The following is a 6,000-nucleotide window of genomic DNA, read 5'->3' as shown; positions in this document are numbered from 1 at the left end:
GCCCTGGGGAACACCACTCGTGACCGGCCGCCAGCCGGATTTAACGCCATTCACCACAACTCTCTGGGCTCGGCCATCCAGCCAGTTCCTCACCCAGCGAAGAGTAAACCCGTCTAAGCCACGAGCCGCCAGTTTCTCCAGGAGAATGCTGTGGGAGACGCTGTCAAAGGCTTTACTAAAGTCCAGGTAGACAACGTCCACAGCCTTTCCCTCATCCACTAGGCGGGTCACCTGGTCATAGAAGGAGATCAGGTTGGTCAAGCAGGACCTGCTTTTCATGAACCCATGCTGGCTGGGCCTGATCCTTTGGCTGTTCTGCAGATGCCCTGTGAGCACTCTCAAAACCAACCGCTCCATAATCTTCCCTGGAACAGAGGTCAGGCTGACAGGCCTGTAGTTCCCAGGATCCTCCTTCCGGCCTTTCTTGTAGACGGGCGTCACATTGGCAAGCCTCCAGTCTTCTGGGACCTCCCCTGTTAACCAGGACTGCTGATAAACGATGGAGAGTGGCTTGGCAAGCTCCTGCGCCAGCTCTCTCAGTACTCTCGGGTGGATCCCATCAGGCCCCATAGACTTGTGGGTGTCCAGGTGGCTTAGCATGTCCTTGACTGCTTCCTCCTGGATTATGAGGAGTACACTGTGCTCTCCATCCCCGTCTTCCAGCTCAGGGGGCTGAATATCCTGTGGATACCTGGAGTGGCTATTAAAGACTGAGGCAAAGAAGGCATTAAGTACCTCAGCCTTGTCCTCGTCCTTGGAGACAATGTTCCCCGCCATATCCAGTAGGGGATGGAGATTCTCCTTGCCTCTCTTTTTGTTGTTAATATATTTGTAAAAACATTTTTTATTATCCTTTACGACTGTGGCCAGACTGAGCTCTAGCTGGGCTTTTGCCTTTCGAATTTTGTCCCTGCTTGACCTAACGAGATCTTTGTACTCTTCATGAGTTGCCTTCCCCTTCTTCCAGAGGTGATAAACTCTCCTCTTTTCCCTGAGTCCCAGCAAAATCTCCCTGTTCAGCCAGGCCGGTCGTCTTCCCCGCCAGCTCTTCTTACGGCACATGGGGACCGCCTGCTCCTGCGCCTTTAAGATTTCCTTCTTGAAGACTGTCCAGCCTTCCTGGACCCCTTTGTCCTTCAGGACTGTCTCCCAAGGGACTCTCTCAACCAGTGACCTGAACAGGCCAAAGTCTGCCCTCCGGAAGTCCATGATAGCAGTTTTGCTGACCCCTCTCCTTACTTCCCTCACAATCGAGAATTCTATCATGTCATGGTCGCTAAGCCCAAGATGGCCTCCGACCACCACATCTCTCACCAGTCCTTCTCTGTTTGTAAACAGCAGGTCCAGCAAGGCACCTCCCCTGATGGGCTCACTCACCAGCTGCATCAGGAAGTTATCCTCCACACACTCCAGCAAATCTCCTCCAGCCTGGGCTCCTCTCTCCATGGGTCCACAGGTCCTGCCAGGAGCCTGCTCCTGCATGGTCTTCCCATAGGATCACAGTCTCCTTTGGACATCCACCTGCTTCAGGTGTGGGGTCCTGCCCGGGCTGCAGGTGGAGATCTGCTCCACCGTGGAACTCCATGGGCTGCAGGGAGACAGCCAGCCTCACCATGGTCTTCACCATGGGTTGCAGGGGAACCTTTTCTCCGGCACCTGGAGCACCTTCTTCACTGACCTGGGTGTCTGCAGAGCTGTTCCTCTCACATATTCTCATTCCTCTTTCCAGCTGAAGTTCCGTTGCACAGTTTTTTTCCCCTTCTTAAATATGTTATCCCAGAAGTGCTACCGCCATTGCTGATGGGCTTGTCCTTGGCCAGTGGTGGGTCCGTCTTGGAGCTGGCTGGCACTGGCTCTATAAGACATAGTGGAAGCTTCTAGCAGCTTCTCACAGAAGCCACCCCTGTAGCCCTCCCCCCCCCCGCCACACAAACCCAATACAAACAGAAAGAGGGTAGATTTAGATTGGACATAAGGGAGACATTTTTTATAAGTGTGGTGAGACATTAGAACAAGTTGCCCAGAGATGCTGTTGATGCCCCATCAATGGAAGTGTTCAAGAGCAAATTGGACAAGGCTTTGAGCAACCTGATCTAGTGAAAGATGTTCCTGCCCATGGCAGCGGGATTGGACTAGATGATCTTTAAAAGTCCTTTCTAACCCAAACCATTCTGTGGTTCTTTTATTCTATGAAATTTTTTTGCTGTCATTGCTTATTTCTCTGATTTCTTCTCTAATGTGCTTCTGAAAATCTGGATAACAGCATTTACCTAGAATAAACATTGTAGGTCTAAACACATTGATGATCATGAAGGATTTAACTTCAGGGAGACTGGAGCCATGTTATATACATTATACAGTATTCCTGTTGTAATGGCACTTCATTAAAACCTTTATAGAAATAGATCAAAGGATGCAAGCTATGTAAACAGATAAAAATTATCTTCTTTTGAATATATGACTGTTTTAGCAGGACTGTCATATAGCCCGACCCTCCATTTGAAAAGGGCTTGGGCTAAATTTGATTTAAATTAAAAACAAACAAACAAAACCAAAACAGAAAAGGATGAAAGTTCAAGGGCAAGGCATAGCTCTGTTGCTATCTGGAATGATTTAACAACCGCTAGCAGGCTTGCTGCAATAGATAGATTTTTCCAACTTTAGTCTGGGGCTTTCAACACTCTCCCATCTCCCACATTCAATTGCTTTCTATGAGATGAGGGAGGGTGTTTCTGACAGCACTTCTTGATTTAATTTTATACTGTTGGGCAACAACATATCAGCTGTAGTGCACCCCTGGTGGATTTGTACAAGCTGGGGGATATAGCAATATCCTATTGGATTTTTTGCTATCATAGGCAGAATGCCAGACACAACAGAGAGAATTAATTATTAACAGCACTGCTATCTTTCTAACATAGCTTCAAGGCACTATTGTGTTTGCTCTCACTGATGGTGATCATTTCTCAACTGTTCCGTGTATAATGAACTGCATATGCCTCTCAGATTTCAGCCCTTAATCTAGCAAGTTATCTGTTGTAACCACAAATCCTGTCATTCCTTCAGTATGCAGGTATTGGAGTTTGTGATTTAAACTGCAAACCTCTCTGGTGTGGCAAAAACAGGTATGGGATTTCACTGAAGAGCATGCTCTGGCAGATACATGCGACACTGGACAAATTCGTGGAAGTTGTCTGTTGGGAGACTTTATGCTCATATATTCTGAAATAACCAGCTAAATTCTGTAGTGTGAATAACACAGAGAAGTATGAATACATCATAGGTACTCATTTGCAGGTGAAAACTGTCATTGCTTCAAGAAAAAGGTGTCTACAAATACCTTAAAAGTTAAATTATGGTGACGATCAAGGGCATACCTGATCAACCTTTTTTTGGTTGCCATCTGAAAATTGCCATTTCCAATGTTTTCAGATTTCAGTACTGTAGTGTTTTTTCACAGTCAAGAGTACCTGCTTAGTGTCCTATGTAATCAACTAAAAACTAACAAACCCTTGTCAATATATATGATAGTCTTTGTATGTTGAGGAATATCTATACTATCAGTATTGAACTCCTAAATTGGCCTCCAAGTAGGCTGAGGCAAATTAAATGTTAAAATGAAGAAACAGATTAGGAAGGAGATTTTCAAAATTACCATAAAATCAGCAAACACCAGTGTTTTTTCACTAAAACAAGTATGTACTGAACCAAAGTAAAACTGGGTTAAAGCTATTTGTTTTCTTAATATTTATATAACACCAAAGTTATTAATGTGGCCAAATAGGTGAGAAAGGGGCAAGCAATTTCTTTTTAAGTGTCCAAGGTAATTAGCAAGGGATGGTTTTCACTGTTTGTAATATGAGGAATATATAGTTTAAGTCTATGTTGATGCACAAACTGAGAGCTGTGTAGAAAAATTCTTCTCAGAAGAAGATAACATTTTCAAAATGTGAGTCAACAAGTATCCCTCTGAAGAAAAAATATTGCTTAGCATAAAATGATTTTTTTAAATTTGAGAATCTCAATGGGATTAATTTTATTTGTATCTACTCTTAAAAATGTATTTATTTATTGGTTTGAGATGGAACTCTTGTGGTATTACAACACTTTCATAACTACTTTTTCAAACAAAATCCAACAAAAATTTCATGAAACCTTCCCACAGATAGTGAGACAATGAGACATTAATCAATTGGTATTTTCAAGGGGAAAGTCATCATATATCAAAAATGCTTCTCATCTTCTCTTGAGACTCTTCTGCGACTAACTGTCTGAAAGAATAACCCCTTTTATTAGATTAATGGTAAAATTCAAGTGTTTGCAGAGAAAGGCTAGGGGAACACCTTCATGGAAGAAACACAAAGAGAATTTTTTTTTTTTGCATTTGCCATTTCTTAGTTGTTTCTGCTTGTGTATAAGTAGGTAGGTAGACACATATTTTTGAGCCTAGATTCAAAGCCTGCATTTGAAAAGTGTTATAATGAATTTTGTTTCCTTGTTGAAAGTTAATAGCAGAGAAGTTCATATATTGTACTTAGTATTACCTACATTAAGTTTTTAACCAGACAGAATTAAATTCTTGCCCTTATTTTACCAGATATTTTAGTCACCATTTTTTCTTTCTTAGTTAGAATACAACTAAAAGTGGTTCTTGGCTGTTATTTATAAATTATTTTTTTTAAATCACGGTTGTATAAGCTATGTTTTTATGCATATTGACATATATAGTAAGTAAAGTAGATAACCAAATTAGGTTTTCAAAGTCACTTTGAAAGCTATAGCAAGTTCAATATGTTGCCACAATGAACTGTATGGTCTTCTATAGTTAGAAGATGGTAAGGTGTAAGGCTTTTGTTATTTTCAAAAACTGATAATATCTGAGGTCAAAAGATGAAAAGAAAGAACAAGAGAAAAGTAACTGTAAAGTTATTTATTTGTCAAATCATTGTACTCCACTGAAGGTATGATTTGAAAGCTTGATATCATGCTGTTTGCATAGTTTCTGTTACATAAAACAGAATGTGTGGCAAGGGAAAATGTAGCTTCAGCTCTCAAAAACTCAGGCTGAATGCATTGTATATATTCATCAGGTAATCAAGGATGCTGCTTACAGTTGAGGAGAAAAGAAAAAAAAGAAAAAGCCTAAAAATTCATTTAACTAAAGATACTTGCTGCAAACACTCAGCTGGTCCACTGGAGGTTATTATTTTCTAAACAACATCTGAAATCGTTATTATATATGCAGAAGGATGGAGACTATTCTTTTTTTTTTTTTTTTTTTGATGTGTTAATTCTGGAATAGCTAGTATTGCTACAAGCCATGCAACGTTAGGCTGAGTTTTGGAGGACTGTGGAGTTCAAGCCTAGCTTTGATGACAAATAACAAATAGTTCCTGCCTCATAAATAGTTTGACAAAAATAAATTTATTCCAGAGCACTTAAGCTGAACTTCCTGATAGGATTCCAGATGCCAATTGCAATATCTGCTTTTCACCAAATGCAACAGATAATGTTTATGACACCTATGTAATTTCAGTTCCAGCTAGTGGTTCTTTCTTTTTGTACTTGCTTTGCATCCTCTTTTGAATTGCTGAGGACTTCTAGGACAGTTCATGGAAGTAATAATAATCTATTTTCCACAGCAAAAAATAAAAATTCTGGGACATGTCCAAAAAATTATAAATATGGACTTAGGGTGAGAAGGAAAGCATGGAAAGGTACCAGTGTTCCTTTCCCAACTGTATAACTGTTCCCATATATATTCCACTGGTTATATTCCCTTTGCAGGGAGTTCCCTTGGAACCTCACCACGAAAGCTTTTTCCAAGCTTTTTGCATATTAGAGGATTTTCTGGTTGTTATCACCTTCATACAGATAATTACTGTGTTTTAGTAGTTTGTGGAGCTGAGGTCAGGAAATATGTCTCAGTTAAGCTGTGTGACTGAAGTAAAGGGTAGCTGTGTATGGTGTTGCAGGAACCTAAGAAAAGGTGTAGTTTTG

The sequence above is a fragment of the Phaethon aethereus genome (genome assembly GCF_964289735.1).
Source record: "Phaethon aethereus genome assembly, chromosome: 3".
NCBI classification, from domain to species: Eukaryota; Metazoa; Chordata; class Aves; order Phaethontiformes; family Phaethontidae; genus Phaethon; species Phaethon aethereus.
This window is presented reverse-complemented; position numbering follows the sequence as displayed.